General features: G+C 40.1%; 1 long non-coding RNA gene across 1 annotated transcript; it reads right to left on the bottom strand.

Moving 5' to 3' along the window:
* Window positions 1-11,780: 11,780 nt before the first annotated feature.
* Window positions 11,781-12,778, bottom strand: LOC129771485 (uncharacterized). Its single transcript, XR_008742389.1, has 3 exons — window positions 12,537-12,778; window positions 12,392-12,462; window positions 11,781-12,310 (listed from the first exon to the last, which is right to left on the bottom strand). It is a non-coding gene; the product is annotated as an uncharacterized LOC129771485 (long non-coding RNA).
* Window positions 12,779-21,466: the final 8,688 nt, after the last annotated feature.

Here is a 21,466-nt window from a genome sequence, read left to right as displayed (position 1 = left end):
TTAAAAAAAACCTTCAAAAATGTCGAATCAAAATCACCCGTTAGTGATTCTTCTTTGTTCATTTCATAGAGGCTTCACACTTGAAGGTTCATTCGTTTTGACGTAGGACTACGTCTTTGATTTCTAACGGGTGTTAAATAAAAAATGAGAATTTTTTCAATCACATATAAAAAAAAATTTTTTTTTTCATCGATTTCTGTATTTTTTATTAATAACATAATGTATTTTCTTCAAAAAAATGTCAGTGAATGTTTGAGTAAGGGCCGTGGTCTGCTGTTCGACGCAACTTTGTCGCGATGCTCTCACAAGAACGTTGTACGGCACTTACGTCCATTTTCCGGATACAATTCCGGATTCTTGTAGTCAGTTGCTTTGTGTCCTTGACCCTCCATTTGTTTTTATACACTAGGGCACTGAATAAGCCAAAGAAATCCTCTATTGGGCGGCACTGGGGCAAGTTTGTTGGGTTACGATCTTTCGGCACGAACGGTATCTTTTTCTCCTCAAGATACGCCAGCGTCTTCTTGGCGTAATGGGAAGACGCCTTGTCCGGCCAGAAGACGTACTTCCCATCCGCGTGATGCTCGTTCAGGAACGGCAGCAGGATTTTATCGAGGCACTCTTCTCGATAGATTTGTTGGTTGATTGCCAGACCGCTCGGCCTAAACCAAGGCTTTGAAATGCCCCAGTCGGAAATGGCGATGTACAACATAACCTTTTTTTCACACTTGCGCTTGAACTTGTATTTCACTTCAGGCGGTGTGGATGACTTGTCGCTGGAGTAGTAATTATCATTTCCTGGAATATGCGTTTTGGACAGCGGAAAATAGCTTTCGTCGTCCAGAACGAAAGACGTCCCGCGGTATTTTTTGGTCATCTACCGACACTGTGATTTGACCGTCTCAATCTGCTCCTCCGTGTACTCCGGTGACCTCGTCTTCTTCCCGCAGACGATTCCTTCCATCTTGAGGGTCCGATGGATCAATACGTGGGAGCAGCCATATTTCCGACCGTCGTCACGCAGGCTGGTTGCGTCCTTGTTGTCAAACAGCTTCTTTAACGATGTCTTCCTCTGCTTCGTCATTATCGTCACCGGACGACCACTTCCGACCTTCCGCTCTACGTTCAGGGAACCCAGGATACGATATACCGTACTGACAGGTACATTTTCTTCCTTAAAATGTGCCACCGTGAACTTTTTTCCATGCTGGAAATGTGTTTCGTAGAACCGTATAATGCGTTCGCGGAGCACGTGCTGTTTCGACGCCATCTTTGCTTTGACTAAATTCAATCTAGCAAAACCAAACACGCCTACTGTTTCTAGGGAGCCCAAAGAGCAATTTTGTTGGAGAAAGAAAATTTACGATCTTTATTTGAGTTACTGAAAGGTATTGAAAAAATTCTCATTTTTTATTTAACACCCGTTATATAGGGGGTTCACTCTACGAAAAATGTAACGTTTATTAAGGTATTTAACAAATAAAAGAGGTATGTTTTTCGAGCGGATGCGGAGGTAAATCATGTATTATGCATTCTTTCTTTCATCTTCGTTCCCATGAATGTTGTATGCAACACAAAATTGTGTGCAATAATTCGTTCTATCAAACAAAATAGCAAGATCTTTTTCGAATGTAAACATGTTGAAGTAATCAAATGCAAGATTTCATGTATCATTCGAATTGCATGCAAAATTTCATCAAAGCAACGAGTAAAATGTCACTCATACTGCGATCGTTCGTTAATTGGACAGGTAAATCAATACAATTATCGAATTTTACTCGCTAACTGGACTGCAAAACTGCAAAAACAATATTTCAAATTGGAGATGACATCTATTATTGATATATAACTGCTTTGCAGTCCAGTTTACGTTGGCCCTTTTATAGATAAGTCCAGTTCAAGATAGGCCAGTTAGCGAACGACTTTTGGCTATGACGGGGTGACGAATATCTTAAGAGAGTGTCTTCCGGGTTGCGGCAACATGGGCAATTGTACAACGAAAAATGATATCAACACTAGGAGGATGGCAGCGATTATCATGCGAAGACTAATTGAGATCGGCATTACATCGCATCACAAAAATGAAACGAAATGAAATATGAAACTTTTTGCGAACGAATACCTCCATACTCCCGACATTGCAAATATTCTAGAAAAATCGAATACCGCCATACATGCGACAGTCCGTTATATTTCAAGAATGCTGTTAGGTTATGCCTTTTTTATGCATACAACGTCATCTGGAGCATTCCTTTCCGAGTATTCAGTGCAAATACAAAGTTTTGTATACGGTCAATAAAGTTTGTTATCGTAATTTTCGGAACACTATATGGTAGAGGGAATAGAAACGGAGTCGTGCGTACATGCGTACAATCCAATAGAGCGGTTATGTATGCACCTTTTCTCACTATGGAAATAGAGCACTTAATTTCTCAACAATCTGTCGGTCAACTGGTCATCGTTCTAGAAGAATGCGTTCGTTAAAGGTTAATAGTTCATGACTCATATTGATTATTCTCAATGACTCAATTCCTTCTATGATAGATGGAGCAGTAGAACCAATACGACTTGATTGGAGTAGTCTGCAAAACAACATTATTTCACCGAAAAAGCTACGGGTCCCGATGCATTAGCATAAGACTAATAATAAGAATAAGACATTGAAAAGAAATCACAATATCATAGCTATCCATTAAAAATAAGTCATCTTCATGATTTTATGTGTATTTTACCTCAAAATATCACGTAAAGTATTTTCAACTTATTTGTTGTTTCTTCCCCATAAACCTCACATCCAATGTTATCAATGACGATATATTTTTTGACGTAGGACTACGTCTTTCATTTCTGTACCCGGGTGTAAGTTCAAAGTTTTGAAAACGAGAGCGTGACGATTGAAGTGCAAGGTTTTGAACGTTAATACCTTCTTACCGGCTGAAAGGAGTGATATGATAAGCACTTCATTCGAAAGACAAGATGTCCAGGAGTTATATGATCGTTAATTATTGATCTGAAAACTTGTTTCATAGCCTAAAAATTGCTTTGAAAACAGGCTATTGGAATCACATGAATCTTTATATAAACTGGTGCCCACTCGGGAATCCACTCAGTTTTGATTGCGCAGCGGTTGATGTACGATCGCTGGATCTGTGTGTAAAACCAATAAACGAGAGGGAAATCGGCATTGTAAAACAGACGCAAGCTTAGAGCACTTTTGTACTCGCATGCATTTCTGCAGACCGGAGTGAATTTCTCCAACACAGACTTCTAAACCAAAGAGTCTTGGGAAATCGGTATTGCAAATATATGCAAGGTGCGGGTACTTTTGGACCCGCATGTATTTTTGCACTTCAGAATGTGTGCGAACTTTATAAGGGGTATGAACACAACGCTTTGGCTCTGTCATTCAGGACTGCATTGGAAGATATCCCTTCATCATATAGGCTTCATGTATTCAGCTTACCAAACTTCTACGTATACCCTTTGGCAAAAAGTTGATAACAATTTTCTGCAATAACGTCGATCGCACAATATGTGTTCAACTTGTATCAAAACATAATCAAAATTGAGTGACTGAAGCTCATCAAATCAAGCAAATTTGCGGTTTGAGAAGTATGTACACTTAGGATATGCAATAACTACAGAGGGAATTGTAAAGTACATTGATCGTTTAGCAATTCTTCCATTCACATATTTTGGAAATCCACGATAAATGAATAAAATTACCAAGGCAACATGCCATACGCAAAAAAGATAACGAACGGTCAGACTTAGTCATTAGATGTACTTGCTACGAAGAATGTAATCTTTTACAATGCACGAATTGACCAAAATTGGGATTTGATCGCAAATTGAATTCGGAAATTGTTTGTTTCAATCACTGGTTTAATCAATACACTCAAATGATTGGTAAGCCAACGGTAGTCCTACGTCAATCTGCGGTTACATCTAAAGTAGAACTCATCCATTGTTTTTTGACGTGGGACTACGTCTAACCGGAATATATGGAGGGTAAAATGAAAACCTAAACACAGAACATGCAGGAAAAAATGAATGATTTCGAATGCTTATAGTTCGACCATTTCGTACTGGATAGGAGAGATGTTTGCATCACTTGATAGGGAATATTTCTACGCATCTATCGCAACCAACAAAATGTTGTTTTTCATTAGATAAACAATTGAATAACTGTAAAATATTAGGCGTTATCTAAACGCCCTAACTGCATCGTTTTGATTGGCCCGATTTACGGTTTCCCTAACACAACCATCAAAACCAAGCAGCCTTGGGGAAATCGGCATTGCAAATACATGAAAGTAGGGGGACTTTTGTTCTCATCGAAAAATGTTCCCTAACACAGACTTTAAAACCAAGCAGCGAAATCGGCATTGCAAACACACGAAAGAGCCTAGAGGCGAGTGAACTGAAAAGTTTAAACCCTCTTAAAGCCAAAAAGAAGAAAAAGAACACACGAAAGTAGGGGGAGCTTTTGTTCCCACCGAAATGTGTTCCCTAATAGAGATTTCTAAACCAAGGTGCCTGGAGAAATCGGTATTTCAAATTCATGCAAGTCGGGGGTATTTTTGTTCCGACTGGAATGTGTTTCCCTAACACAGACTTCAAATCCATGGAGCGTGGGGAAATCGGCATTGCGAATTTACACAAATCGGGGGTATTTTTGTTCCGATTGAAATGTGTTTCCCTAACACAGACTTCTAAACCGAGGTTTCTGGGGAAATCGGCTCTGCAAATAAATGCAAACTGCGAGTACTTTTGTCCTCGCTTGCCTTTGTGCAGAGTGGAATATGTCTGTCCTAACATGATCTTCTAAACTTAGGAACCTGGGAAAATCGTGCAGACACTAGAAGCGAATGAACTTCCCAGTTTCAAGCAAATTCGAGATTCGAGAAGTATGTACACTTTTGGGATGTAAACTTCAGAGGGAAATGTAAAATAAAATAATCGTTTGATAACTTTTTTTTGTCTTTATTGGAAAGATTTTCAGCCTTAGGCTGGTTCATCAAACGTTTGATAATTCTTCCGTACATATATTTTGTTCTAGTCATCATACCAAACGTAAAAGGTCTGTCATTAAATTTACTTGTAACGAAGAACAATCAATCACAATAAATGAATTGACTTTACACGGCATTTGTTCATTTTTTTCACTCACAGTTCATTTTTTTCACTAAACTTCCGTCCGTGCCCCTAGGCTCAGACCCTTATACTTTTTTTCTCAGTGATTGGTGGTATTATTTAGTGAGAAATTTCACCATGAAAATGTTCATGTAAAAGAATTATTGTTGAGTTTTTTGACGTAGGACTACGTCTTTCATTTCTATACCGGGGTGTAAAACCAAAGTTTCGAGAACGAAAGCGTTACGCTGGAGACCGAGATTTTGAGCGTTAATAGCTCTTAAACAACTGAACGAAATGGTATGATAAACACTTCATTTGAAAGATAAAATGTCTACGCGTCATATACTTGTTACTTTTTCATCCAAAAACTTGTTTCAATAGTCTTAAAATTGCTTTCAAAACAGGCTATTGAAATCACCAATCGGTATATAAGCGAGCGCCGCTCGTAAACCCCCTCAGTTATGATTGAACAGCGATTGGAGCATGTTGTCGCTGTTGTTTCGTTTATCATGAAAACGCTGATGAACGGTGTCACCAAGAGCCTGTTTGTGCACCTAAGGCCAAAAGAGAATCCATCAGGAGGAGAGTGATGCCACGGTTCCGCTTGAAACATCGGAGCAGCCGCCACACACACACACACACACACACATACACGCGCGGAATTCTCGTTGCTATCATCGTTGCTGAAAAATAATCTGCCAGTTCCCCTGGGAATTGAAAAATACATTCATGCGAAAGAGTTTATTTTAATGTTTTCTATCCATATAACACTGCAACCAAATACATTTGGTTTTGTTATTTTTCAATCAATCGCAATTAACAGGAAAGCTTCTGAATATTTTTTTCCCCATCAGTGGAAATTTTCGTATCCAATATTGGATGCATAACATGAAAAACGGAAAATGTTTCACATCGCGAAAATCAAGTCATTTTCGAGCGATTATTTGCTTTCTACTCATATAATGCTGCGACCAAATACATTTCGTTTTGGATTTTTTCAATCAAGTGCGATCAACGTAAGACCACGTCTTTCGGCAATTTATTAGAGGTGCAATGAATCTTTAGGAATTCCCGCTCTACGCGCACTGGCAAACAATGTTTACTCAACAATTTCTCAAACGAGAAATGGGTGTTGTGAGAAAGAATTAGCGAATGCGAAAACGACAAACGGGAGAAAGATACGTTTGGAGGTTGAAGGAAATTGGCAGAAAACTTCTTCATTCTATCATTCAAATAATGTGATTCATACCACATCGTTTTGCAAGAAAAAGATTATTAATGTTCAAAGGAGGAATCGAGTCCTCCGAGGAAATTACCCAGCGCAAATTAGAGGCGACTATCGATTGCGGCATTCGTACACAAATAATTTTATAATGCAGTTTCACCAAAGTGTTTTCTTCGGATATATTCACTACATCATGTCATGTATTTCATATTCTTCATTAAGAAATCCATATCCATGGCACCTATCGGTAACGAATTATTATCGAAACAACGATTTTCGCTAAATGCTCCTTTCAGTTAGGCCTGTAAAAAACTTTTCTGAACTCTAATCCATCAAATTTGGAGCCCTGAAAAGGGCTGTTGATTATATGCTAAGCTAATATAGCACGCTCTCCTCGGATACGATGGGCCAGCTGGATGTCCTTGGGCATGATGTGACGCGTTTTGCATGGATAGCACACAAATTGGTATCTTCGAATAAGCCTCCTGCAGCGTCATAGCCGCGGAATTTTGGAAGCGCAAGTCGGTTTTGAAGTCCTGAGCAATTCCACGATCCAAATGCTGCAAAGGTAGCTGCGGATCAGCAATTCGGTCGACTTCTGATAGCGATGAATTTCACGCAAAGTTCCCGGTCGATAGCGATGTGGCTTCTCCACCTATCCTGCTACTGGTGCGCTTATCCGAGCTGACTTCGTGTGCCTTACCACCGAATGACTAACGAGCTGTCTGCGAAAGACTAACGAGCTGGAGTCCTCACGGTGCGAGAGTAGAGTAAGAAATGAACGAAAGCAAAGGAAGCGTCATTTTATAAACCATAAAAGTATAGAATCTAAATCCCACCCTTATTATATTCGTGAGTATACAGTAAGCTTATATAATAAAGAGGGTGGGGTTTACATTCGATTCTTTTATGTTTTATAAAATGGCACTTCCCTTGCTTTCGTTCATTTCTTACTCTACTCTCGCACCGTGAGGACTCGTTTCATCGGGACTAAGCAGACAGCTCGTTAGTCCTTCGGTGGTAAGGCACCACGAAAGCAGCTCGGATAAGCGCACCAGCCGCAGGAAGCGTGAAGAAGCCACATCGCTATCGACTGGGAACTTCGCATGAAATTCGTCGCTATCAGAAGTCGACCGAATTGCTGACCCGCAAGCTACCTTTGCAGCATTTGGTTCGTGGAATTGCTCAGGACTTCAAAACCGACTTGCGCTTTCAAAGTTCCGCGGTTATGACGCTGCAGGAGGCTTATTCGAAGATACCAATTTGTGTGCTATCCATGCAAAACGCGTCACATCATGCCCAAGGACATCCAGCTGGCCCATCGTATCCGAGGAGAGCGTGCTATATTAGCTTAGCATATAATCAACAGCCCTTTTCAGGGCTCCAAATTTGATGGATTAGAGTTCAGAAAAGTTTTTTACAGGCCGAACTGAAAGGAGCATTTAGCGAAAATCGTGGTGTCGATGATAATTCGATACCGATAGGTGCCATGGATATGGATTTCATAATGAAAAATATGAAATATATGACATGATGTAGTGAATAAATCCCCATATCGAAGAAATCACTTTGATGAAACTGTTTACCGTTTGTCGTTTTTAATTGTTGGGAAAGGGTATTATTTCTGCTGACTAAATTCCAAGAAAAAATCCATTCCTTCTTTAAGCGTGATTCATTCTGCTTCGGATCAACGGAACAGTGATAATCATTTCATACAAAAGATAAAATGTCCAAGAGTTATATGATTGCTATTTATTGAGTCGGAAAATTGTTTCAATAGCTTAATGATAGCTTCGAAAACAGGTTATAAAATGACGCTTCCTTTGCTTTCGTTCATTTCTTACTCTACTCTCGCACCGTGACGACTCGTTTGTTTGGGACCAAGCAGATAGCAGGTTAGTCTTTCAGTGGTAAGGCACACGAAAGCAGCTCGGATAAGCGCACCAGCCGCAGGATAGGTGAAGAAGCCACATCGCTATCGACCGGGAACTTTGCGTGAAATTCATCGCTATCGGAAGTCGACCGAATTGCTGATCCGCAAGCTACCTTTACAGCTTTTGGATCGTGGAATTGCTCAGGACTTCAAAACCGACTTGCGCTTCCAAAGTTCCGCGGTTATGACGCTGCAGGAGGCTTATTCGAAGATACCAATTTGTGTGCTATCCACGTAAAACGCGTCACATCATGACATTCAGCTGGCCCGTCGAATCCAAGGAGAGGGTGCTATATTAGCTTAGCATATAATCAACGGCCCTTTTCAGGGCTCCAAATTTGATGGATTAGAGTTCAGACAAGTTTTTTGCAGGCCAAACTGAAACGAGAATTTTCGTTTGGATGCCATACAGTATCGAGAAAATTCCGGAAAGATCTAATCGTTGCTGAAAAATAATCTGCCAGTTCCCTGGGAATTGAAACATACATCCATGCGAAAGAGTTTATTTTAATGTTTTCTAATTATATGGCGAACACAGCGACCAAATACATTTGATTTCGTAATTTTTCAATCAAGTGTAATTAGCTGGAAAGCTTCTGAAGATTATTCTTTCCCATCAGTAGGATATTTTCGTATCCAATAATGGATGCATAACATGAAAAACGGAAAATGTTTCGTATCGCCAAAATTATATAATTTTCAATCGATTATTGCTCAGTCGCCGAAATTTTCATACTCAGAGAGTTCATTCTCCTCTAGTTTGCCTTCCAAATTGCCATCGTAAACCACACCTTCTCTCGATTCAATCACGCACGAAAAGCATACTGAAATGATATTCTGGTGGTGAAACCGATTAATTTTTCGTGAGGCGTCGTGCACAAATTACGTAACGCGATAAGGGGGGAGGGGTTAGATGTTGCGTTACTTTCTGTTTATTAGAGATAGGAAATTGCGTTACGAAAGGGGGGGGAGGTTCAAAATCCGGATTTTTGCGTTACGTAATTAGCACGACGCCTGAGGACATCGACAAGACAACATCGTTACTGAACGAGCTGAACGGCGAGGGATCGAGGTATTCATTACCTGGCTTGACCTGACCTGAAATGCAATCAGTTTGTTTTAACTGTGAGGGAGCGCAGAAAAGCCGATCGATCAGTAGGAGAAGAGAAGGTGACCAAGAGAGTATCAGCATCGAAATACGGTTCCTCGGGAAGACATAGAAGCAGCCGCCACACACACACACATACACGCGCGCAACTCTTTTCGTTTGCTGGTTATCGAGAGGAAACCTGGAAAGAAATGATCGTTGCTGAAAAATAATCTGCCAGTTCCCCTTGGAAATGAAAATTACATTCAAGCGAGTTTATTTTAATGTTTTCTATCCATATAATACTGCGACCACATACATTTGGTTTTGTGATTTGTCAATCAAGTGCAGTTAACAGGAAAGCTTCTGAAGATTATTCTTCAGAACAAGGTTTTCTGTATCCAATATTGGATGCATAAAACCTTGAGTCTTCAAAGTAACACTCTCGTTTTTGAAGTCACCCAAATATTTATTTATTCATTCATTCAGGATGGATTTAGATTCAACTTCAAACAAATGATCTCTAAATCAACGATAGTCCTACGTCACCCTTGCGGTTATACCATAGATATAACCCACTTCCTGTTTTTTCCTTTTGGATGGGAGGTTGCTGATACGGGTGCAGACATTCGTTATCAAATGGAGAGTGACGGTTCAGCTTCGATGCAGGGTCTTTCTCAATTTTCAACAACGCTCCAGCCATGTCGAGTTCAAATGGAGAACTTCAGGTTTTTTGAGAAAGCTAAATGTTTCAGCAAAGCAATATTCAGCAAAAATGCGAGCACTTGAAGACAACATCACACGTTTTATCGTTAAGAAACCAGCAGATGTGCTACAAAAAGTAACTCGAAATTGGAGGGGTAACACTCAAGTAACGAGGTCACGCTACGCCACTGCACTGCCCATGATTACATAGGAGACGAAATCGACAACACCATTAGTATTAAAAAAACGCAGTTTTGTTGTTTTTTGGCCTACAAGCATAACCATGCAAATTTCCGATGAAATGATCTGTCCAATTGAAGTATATTATCGGCAAAAAGAGGGCCTAGGTGGTTTTGCGGATTAAAACAATTTTTGACGTAGGACTACGTCTTTCATTTCTATACCGGGGTGTAAAATCAAAGTTTTGAAAACGAAAGCGTTACGCCGGAGACCGAGATTTTGAGTGTTAATAGCTCCTAAACAACTGAACGAAATGGTATGATAAACACTTCATTCGAAAGATAAAATGTCTACGCGTTCTATACTTGTTACTTTCTGATCCAAAAACTTGTTTCAATAGTCTTAAATTTGCTTTCAAAATAGGCTATTGAAATCACCAATCGGTATATAAGCGAGCGCCGCTCGGAAATCCTCGGAAATTGTCGCTGTTGTGGTAAAGCTCTTCATTTATCATGAAAGCGCGGATGAACGGTGTCACCAAGAGCCTGTTTGTGCACCTTAGGCCAGAAGGGAATCCATCAGGAGGAGAGTGATGCTACAAACGGTTCCCCGGGAAGATCACGAAGCAGCCGCTACACACACACACATACACGCACGGAATTCTTTCCGTTTGGATCGAGAAAGATCCGGAAAATAATCTGCCAGTTCCTCTAGGAATTTAAAAATACATTCATGTGAAAGAGTTTATTTGAATGTTTTCTATCCATGTAACACTGTGACCAAATATGTTTCAATCAAGTGCTATTAACAGATGGTTATCGAGTTAGCATTAACCACTGGTGGGCTTCCAGTATCGAGGAAAATGTGGAAATATCTAATCGTTACTGAAAATAATCTGCCTGTTGTAACCCGCAACGCCCGAGAGGCGAGCGGGTTCGTCGCGACCGGGGATTTTGCGCAGATAAGCGGTCGGCTTAAGCGCCACTCCCGCGAGGGAGACCGACCGCCGTGTTCTTTCCTTGCCCGGCAATGAGACACCCACTGAGGGCGGGTTTGTCCTTTTTCCCTCACAAACCCGGTTAGGTACGCGACTTTTACCTGCGCTCTCGGTAGGACCCGCGACACCGTTTGTCCACGGGACGCAATGCAGACACAAGGGAGCCTGGCTCGTTTCCAATGACTACCGCTTATGCTTGAATCTCCTCACGGGACCTACTCAAAATCTTCTTCCCCTCAACTTCGGAGCTCGCTTCGGAGCGTAGGAGTGAGAGTGGAAGTGGGGAAAAAAAAGGAGTCTCCACTCAGACTCGTGACCAACTCAACAACAAAAATATTTGAACGGATTTGTCGTCGGTGCTTAGGCCACCGCGTGCCGGTAAATACACAACCGTTTCTTACAACTGAACATCTAATATCACGAAATCATATTTATTCATACACAACGCCTACATCAATAATTCCACATTAATTCAATTCATTCACTACACTACTCAATCAAGGAAAACATTAAGTGAACATAGGAAAATATATTTACATAACATAACGACAATGAATTCCTCCCGACTAAACACTAAATTCTACATCCCAAGTCTCGAACTCATAACCCGGAGGTTGTGAAGACGGCGCGTTTGTCAATTACTCTATTCGCTCATGTGTGTACGGCATTGCTCGAATCACGCTAAACTATCGTATGGAGTGAGCTCTCCACTGCATGCAATTGTGTTGTGGCTTTTATTGTAGTGTGGCTTTCTGGGTTAGTAGCTATATATAGCGTTTCTTTCAAACTCACTTATCCTACATGCGCATGTTAAAATATGGATAAGGAAAGGGTACTCACTACCATGGTTTTACGTGATCGATGCGGCGGCGGCTTCTGCTCCAATATAAGTGGGCGTATGATGTTGTTTCCGGTGCGGCTTGCTGCCGCGGCTGCGAAGGTTTTGGTGCGCAGCGCGTTCCACTCAGTGTGCGAGAACGATGAGCCTTGATTGGATGATCGGCCTGTTTCAACGTTGCTCCGTGGGGTCAGAAGCGGCACTTCCTAAGACGTTCACAGACAAAATCACACAGAAAGCCATTCAAAATTACACCACATTATACAAAGCCACAATGTCGTTCTTACCTCCAAAATTTATTGAGCCGATGCGTGGGAGGGTACAATTTAGTTTTACTAACTTCTAGTCACTAAAGAAGCTATCGAACATTAACAAAAAAAAAAAAACACACATTTTAGTATAACTAACACGTGATACCAAAGCACCAACTACCTTCAACTTTTCTCGCGGTTTCAAAAATACTATCACCACTCCTGCCTCGGTCCACGGTCCAAGTTGAAATGGACGAACATAATTTTTGGTCCTCAGATCAGCGCACTTATCAATAGGACCGGAACTGCGTAATTATTAACGAAGTTAATAATCACGCAAGTCATGTCAAATTCCCTTGCCCCTACATCGGTCTCATATTCAAATATTCTCGGGCGATCACCTTTAACCTCCCGAGCGCAGTTCAAATCGAGTCGCTTGCCGGATTCTTGAGGTTCCAAGAACAAGAAAACCCCCGCCGAAAGACTCTGCTGTTTGGAGGAAATATCCAAACGAATAAAAGTAAAATAAAGGAAAGCAGGAGTCTTTCGGGTGTATTGGTATGTGGGTGTCTTGGCTAAAACACAGCCGCCGAATCACAGTGAACAATAAACGAGGGGCTTCCATATGTCGAAATCAGTACCGTGCTACACTGTTCCTCTGGGAATTTAAAATTACATTCATATGAAAGAGTTTATTTTAATGTTTTCTATCCATGTAACACTGTGACCAAATACATTAGGTTTTGTGATTTTTCAATCAATCGCAATCAACAGGATAGCTTCTGAAGATTATTCTTCCCCATCAGTAGGATATTTCCGTATCCAATATTGGATGCATAAAACCTTGTGCCTCCAACGTAACGCTCTCGTTTTCGAAGTTCTCCAAATATTCATTCATTCAGAATGAATTCAGATTCAACTTCATACAAATGATCTCTAAATCAACGATAGTCCTACGTCACCCTTGCGGTTATACCATAGATATAACCCACTTCCTGTTTTTTCCATTTGGAAAACTCTTGCGGATTTATGCGGACAATCAATCGTTTCAATGAACATTTGTCCGTATAGCTAGACGTAATCACCAGGTTGCTCTGTTTGTAGCGTTAGTATTTGCAATTCTGATAATAGTCAAAACGTCTCCGTCGGCAGTTTCAGTTGTTATCGGAAAAAAATCAAAAAGGTTTAGAAGAAATTTAGTGAAATGCCTGAAAAGGGGCTCTTGATTTGTTGCGAGTCTATGATATACCTTTTGTCCTGAAGAATACTCTGGGAGATGATAAGAACAGCAGGTTCGTGTTTTTTCAATTAGTTGAATTAGTAAAGGCAATCTGCAGTGTTGGTAATTTTAGCAACATGATTTACCGATATCACGATCAATTGCATAAACATGGTGTAGTGACTTACTCCAACGGTATGAGTAAATGCTGAATATGTGGAATAATACAATGTTGAATCCGAGAAGTTATAATGCTAAGAACCTATATTATTTTAATTTTACTACTGATCTGATTGTTTCATTATCTACTTGAAGATTCAAATGCAGAAATTTAGGTAATTATAACATTAAAAAACACAATTGCTTCTCTTTGTTCATCGTGTACAGAAAATAGTAATTATATGAGTAGCGTTTCAATGGTTCCTTATATTCATCTATTAGGAAACACTAGGTAATAAGACACTATCGTGACAGACATGTTTGGACTCTACAAAGAATATGATTCAAATGTTGATTTAGCTTATAGCACATAATACTGACAATTGTTGATTTTCGAACGATATATGAAAGGTGTATGGAACTACGTCTGTTATGCGGACAAACAGTGATTTTTCGGAATGGTTTTTTTCAAATTGCTCAAATGTTTTCGAACAAAAAATGTTTGTTTGCATGTTCAGCAAACGTATTAAATTGTGTAGAATGCGAAACAGCGAAAAATACGATTTTTTTCATTTTGTCGTTTACGTCTCCTGTACAAACATGGGCAGTGCAGCCCTGTATACTTTTCGGTACAGGAACGTACAAAAATATGCAAAAAGAGTGCAGAAACTTGTTCACATTTACATTCACAAAATAATGTTGATTTAATTATTTTTTTTTATCCAAAATATATATTTTTATTAAGGCTCATATGGCGTCAACCTGACGGGGCCGGGAGTTCAATATTTCGACAATGTTTGCCTTATAACTATGTTAGTAATATGTAACCGATTACTCGCGGTTGGCTCGAGGTTAGTATTACAAGTGTTTTCGTAATTGTGATGTTGCTGTCTCCAATGCTCTGTACCTGTGCCCGACACGGGATTCTTCCTTTTGGGATGCAGCTGACCATTAATCAGCAACGCCCCCTAGTCTGTACCCCATATCTAGCGTGGTGCGTCTTCTCGACTCGAGGAATCCAGGATAGAATGGTCACTAGCCGGCGCAAACATCAGCTCGTGTAGAGTTGTCATGAGCGGTACAACCTTTGGCTCTGGTTGAATGATCAGTGGACTGCACAACCTTTGGCCCGTGTATCTGTAAAGAGTGTGTGTATGTATTGCCGCGACTAAGTAAAAGTTTATAGATCGGATAGGAGGGATATGAAACAGGGACACAACGAAGGAAACATCATTAAACGTTGACATCGGCGTTTCTGAGGAACAGGTATAGATGAAGCAGAAGATTTAATTAATTGATTGCATGAGATTTTTTTTTCAATACAATTAAAACAACCACCCAGCTTCAAACAGGCATATCGAAAACCTCTCGGTTTTCAGGAGTCATACTCCGTTCGTCGCGTCAAGCCGGTCGTCTCACTTTTGGGTGGACTGAAAAATCGTTCAAATCGTTGGTCCTCCCTATTCTCTCACTTGCCAGTCTGTGTTTTTTTTCATCTTTTCATTCGTTTACCGACGCCTCACGAAAGAGAAAGAGAGCAGCTGGATGCGATCCAACATCATTAAAATCGTGAAATAGTAGTGCTGCGTATAAGCCATGCGTTGCGTTTTTTTTTCGTTCGTTCGTCCTGTGCCACCGGGTCTTTTTTTTACAATCGAATGTGTTATTCCCGATCGCGGTTCGATGGCAATATTTTTGTAACCCCAATTTCCGATCGATATTCGTTTGCGAGGGTTCCAGTGAGTTTTTTTTTGTTTTTCACTCTGGCAGTTGTTGGCACTTTCACCACACGGATGGCCCTATGTTTGGGGTGGTGTGCGGGGAAATTCCGCCCAAACAAAATTTCGAACAAGGGGTGCCGGATTTGGTTCGACTGGTGCATCGTCGAAGGGTGATTGGAAATCGGATTTGATGTTGTTTTTTTCCGCTCGTCCATCATTAGAAATTCGTGAAGGGATCGATTTTTTTTTCTTCTCTTTAATTCCAAACATTGCGACGAAAGTAGTTTATTACATAATCATCCAGCACGTTCGGTTCTGTGATGGATTAGTTTTTTTTTGGTTCAGTCTCGAATCTTCAATTTGTTTGTGCGCGATGATTATAGTTGATTATTCCTCGGAGGCCTTGATGACATTTTCATTCAATTTACAATGCAGGGTCTCGAATATATCCACCACTCTCACACTCCATCCTCCCGCACTCAAAACTTATTCATTCGACTCGGAAAAAGGTAATTTTCCCTACTTATACGCCGTGCAGTTAAATGTCATGATGTGACAAAATTGTGCTTTCCAGCTTGTTTCTTTCTTTGTTAGTCCGATGATGAGTGCGAGTCAGTAGTTGTTGTGTATGACGAATGCGTTCCGCTTCTTCTGTCCCGGATTCTGGCTCCGTTCCGTACGAAAGTTGGCTGTGCCCATTCATGGTGAATTGTCTTGTGAAATAAGAATTGGTAATTGGGTATGTTGTTGACTGGCGAAGCCGACGTGAATACAAATTAATTGGATTATTGTAGAGGCCTCTTAAGTTTGTCTGCTTTGTCAGAGATGGTGGTGCAGTAGTGCTCGAATAGTACACATTTGCATGTAGTGTCAGCCACAAGAGTGGCAGGGTGGACAGGCAAATATAGCGATAGCAGTTTGCATGGGTGAAAAATCGATACTCAACATAATAAATTATGGGGGCCTTCGCATTCAAACGTCGCCATGAGCACTTTAAATTGAATCGAAAAATAATTCACAAAAGAAAGAAAGATTTTTCGATACCATTCAGGTGACTTGTTTTTTTTTGTCCAAGTCACGTTTCAGACTTGATTACACCAAAACAACTATTTGCCAGATTGAAATTTGCCATTTTTCTCCAAAATCAAAGAAGCTCATTTTTTAAATTAAAATTATTATTATCTATCATTTCGTATGATCGTTTACCCGATTTTATTAAGCACTTGTTCCTGTCGATGACTAATGGATTGATTGAAAAGTGTTTCACTTCTCAAGAAGGAGCCAAAGATTTGTTTGATTTTTGTATAATTGAAATATTCGAGCTTTTCTTCAATGTTCAATCTTTATCGTGCCTGTTAATTGGGCAAAAGTGGACTAAAAGTGTATCATACTTTGAAAATATCAAACAATATTAAATGTTGTATAGAGTGAGTAAATTCATTAAGGGGGACCCCTGTCTGGAAGTTCGATAAATAATGAATTTTCGTGAATTTATTCTCAGATGTTAGAGATAAAGTGAAGTGTTCGAGTATTTTGGTTATTGATCAAGGTATATTTGAAGATGTATTTTACAATTTTTGAGTGCACGAATACTGATTATTACGCTGTTGATAGCTGGATGCGTAGATGCTGTCTGGAAATCGGTACATTGCTGGTGGTATCGATTCTGAAACAACGGGGTGTCGCAGAACGAATTCCAATGAATATTTTGAAACCTTAGGACTATACCTAAAGTATCACATAGGGGTTTTTGAAAATTCGAAAAATTGCCAAAATGTCGGGTGTGAAAGATGAGTTATTTTTCATGAAAAATCACTGTTAAGAATCTCATTAAAAAATAAACAAAAAAAACTTTGCGTCTTAAAGGTCGAATAAGACACGAAGCAACCGGGAAACGATGTCCTGCTCATACATTAAGGCAAAATCGGTTGTCCCAGTAACGAAGAGGCACATTGCGCGTATCTTGAATGAGTCACCAAACATCATGTGGAAGAAACCTCAAGAGAAGCCGAAACTGACCGCCACCCATAAGCAGAACCATCCCATTTTCGCCCAGCAATACATTGAATGGAGAAATGTTGTATTTTCCGACGAAAAAAGTTCAATTTGGATGGCCCGGACTGTTACAGTTGCTATTGGTACAATTTAAGTCCACGGAATGTCGTGAGATCGAAGCGAAACTTTGGGGGCAGAAGTTTGATAGTGTGGGGATCCGTTTCTTATCAATTTTATACATTTTCTGGCATTTCGAAATTTGGAAAAAAATATAACTTTGAGACCCGCTTCTGTTCTAATTTTTATTTAAATGCGTTCGTATGTGTCTTTTTTTCTACATGTGGTGCAATTTTTTCCTAAATGTTTAAGAGCATTGCGAGACACAAACATGATTTTCTTCATCGTCTGCATTATTATTTTTATTTTCTTGAAATCGACTATTTTTTCAATCGGTTTCTGGAGCATAATATTGTTCCAGATGATTGGAGACAAGTACGAGTTATAGCTATTCAAAAACCCGGAAAACCCGTGTCCGACTTCAATTCGTACCGCCCAATAGCAATGCTGTCTTGTATACGGAAATTGTTGGAGAAAATGATCTTGTTTCGCCTTGATCGATGGGTTGAAACGAATGGCCTACTCTCAGATACACAATATGGGTTCCGCAGGGGCAAGGGGACGAATGATTGTCTTGCGTTGCTTTCTTCAGAAATTCAAATGGCTTACGCCGAAAAAAAACAAATGGCTTCAGTATTCTTGGACATAAAGGGGGCCTTTGATACTGTTTCAATAGAGGTTTTGTCAGACAAATTACAATCTCGGGGTCTGCCGCCTCTATTGAATAATATGTTATATAACTTGCTTTGTGAGAAACATTTGAACTTTTCTCACGGAGATTCGGCAGTAAGTCGGGTCTCCTACATGGGACTCCCCCAGGGCTCATGTTTAAGCCCCCTTTTGTACAACTTCTATGTAAGCGACATCGACAATTGCCTTACACAAAATTGCAGCCTAAGACAGACAACTTGCAGATGATGGAGTGGTGTCTGTCGTAGGATCAAACGAATCCGACCTGCAAGAATCCTTACAAGATACTTTGAACAATTTTTCAACCTGGGCCATTGGGCTAGGGATCGAATTCTCCACGGAGAAAACAGAGATGGTGGTTTTTTCTAGGAAGCATAGACCAGCAAAACCAAAGCTTCAACTTTTGGGTAAACCGATCACTTATGCTATGTCATTCAAGTATCTTAGGGTCTGGTTCGACTCCAAATGTACTTGGGGGGCCCATATTAGGTATCTGAGTAAAAAATGTTAACAAAGAATAAACTTTCTCCGTACAATTAACGGCACCTGGTGGGGAGCCCATCCCGAAGATCTTATTATGTTGTATCGAACAACTATTCTATCAGTGATGGAGTATGGCAGTTTCTGTTTTCAATCAGCTGCCAAAACACACCTCATTAAACTCGAGCGAATTCAGTATCTTTGTCTCCGTATCGCGTTGGGATGTATGCCCTCAACGCATACCATGAGTCTCGAGGTTTTGGCAGGCGTACTCCCACTAAAAGATCGCTTCAATTTATTATCTCTTCGGTTCTTCATTCGGTGTAAGGTTATGAACCCATTGGTGATCGGAAATTTTGAGCAGCTGATCGAGCTAAATTTTCATTCTGGATTCATGAGCTCATATCATGAATTCATCTCTATGCAGGTTGATCCTTCTTCGTATACTCCCAACCGTGTTTGTTTTCCTGACTACATCAATTCCTCTGTACATTTTGATCTGTTCATGAAGGAGAAAATCCATGGAATTCCAGATTATCATCGATCGGGGATCGTTCCTACGATCTTCAATGCAAAGTATGGGCGTGTCAATTGTGATAATATGTACTTTACTGATGGGTCCTCTATGAATGAGTCCACAGGATTTGGAGTGTTCAACCAATTTTCTAGCACCTTCCACAGTCTTCAGAATCCTTGCTCAGTGTATATTGCTGAATTGGCAGCAATACATTGGGCGCTGGACAGCGTCGCCTCACGACCTGTTGAACACTATTACATTGTAACGGATAGTCTTAGCTCTGTCGAAGCTATCCGTTCAGTGAGGCCGGAAAAGCACTCGCCGTACTTTCTTGAGAGAATACGAGAAATTTTGAGTGCTTTAACCAGACGCTGTTATATCATTACCTTTGTCTGGGTCCCTTCACATTGCTCCATTCCGGGTAATGAGAGGGCTGACTCATTGGCAAAGGTAGGTGCAATTGAAGGCGACTTTTATCAGCGTCAAATCGCCTTCAATGAATTTTATTCTTTAGTTCGCAAAAATACCATCGCTAACTGGCAACGCAAGTGGAATGAAGATGAATTGGGCCGGTGGTTTCACTCGATTATCCCAAAGGTTAGCCTCAAACCGTGGTTCAAAAGTCTGGACTTGAGTCGGGACTTTATTCGCACCTTCTCCCGACTCATGTCCAACCACTGTTCGTTAGATGCACTACTCTTCCGTTTCAATCTTGCCAGCAGCAATCTCTGCGTTTGTGGCCAAGGTTATCACGACATTGAGCACGTTGTTTGGTCGTGCGAGGTGTATCTGGTCGCCAGATCGAATTTAGAATACTCCCTTCGGGCCCGAGGAAGACAGCCCAATGTGGTGCCGGTGAGAGATGGGTTGGCTCGGTTAGACCCTGATTACATGTCCCATATATATGTATTCCTTAAAGCTATAGATCTTCGTGTGTGATTGTCCCTACATCCTTATACCCTCCTTTCCTTCCTTTGCGGGTAATTCGTCCCCTTGCTATAAATAGTAGAATAAGTTGAAATGTAAATAAACTATAGATATACGAATAGATTTAAGAATTGAGTGCTCATCAACATTGTTACAATTTCCTTATATCCCATCCTTCTCCTAAAAATATGTCACCCTTCTAAACTCGAGTACACCGCGAGTAATCGGTTTTCCACCTTACTAACCATAGATGTAAGAAAATTGTTTATATATATATATATAGTTTTAAAAATATATTTAAGAATTCGGCTCCTTTAAACTTAAGTAACTGAGCCTGAAAAATAAACGAATTAATAAAAAAAAAATCGACTATTTTATTGTATTCGTGGTTTTCAATTGTAAGATTAAAATTTTAAAAAATTATAGGAGGTTGTGTCCAAGATACGACCGCATTGTTGACGTAGAACTACGCTGTTAATTTATATAAGTCGGTTGTTTATACCTTCGAATATTATTCTATAATGCTGTGAGATTTTCGAAACAACTGCTTAGTAGAATAATCTTTGAAATGGTTTTTCATTGTAAAATCAGTTGACGATAGTTGATTGATGATTCATTCTTGTCCTCGCAAAACAATACACTAGTTGATCGTATGTCGCAATTTATTTCATGTCAATGCATTGAAAATTTACCTCAAACGCTATTCCGGTGGCCTTTTTCGCAATTGACATAGACTCGGCTACAGTCGATTATACACATGTTACACCAGCACCATTATTCCACATCTCATAACTACATCAATACATCTTTGGCACCGAATGGAAACAACAACAATGACAACACTTGCAAGTATCAAATATCATGCTACATGTTATTTAGTATTGCCTCAAAGCAATCGCACCTCTAGGCATCGTTCGTACAACGTAAACCAAGCGCCAAACAAGCGTTCGTCATAGCATGCATACAGAGCCATACATTGGTGGCTTGAAACTACTAGGAATATAAACACTTCTCATCATTTTGCGCTATTCTCAAAAGAAACGCTTCTGTTAATATTACTGCCCTCGAAAAAAGTTGCATTACTTTCTCATGCTCGAGAGAAGCGCAGCTGTCACCCTTAGTGGAGGAATTTTTTGCTACTGGAAAGCGAATCTTAATCACATACAAAATTCTAGAACGACATTTACTTTCTTGGTGGCTAAACAAGCGAAATAAACTCTTTTTGTTAATATCAACAACCTCGAAAACAGTAGCAATGCTTCATTATGATCAATATTAGCGCGAAT

The sequence above is a fragment of the Toxorhynchites rutilus genome, chromosome 2, assembly GCF_029784135.1.
Source record: "Toxorhynchites rutilus septentrionalis strain SRP chromosome 2, ASM2978413v1, whole genome shotgun sequence".
Classification (NCBI taxonomy): Eukaryota; Metazoa; Arthropoda; class Insecta; order Diptera; family Culicidae; genus Toxorhynchites; species Toxorhynchites rutilus.
Note: the sequence above shows the minus strand (reverse complement) of the source record. Positions and strands in the feature narration are given on the sequence as shown.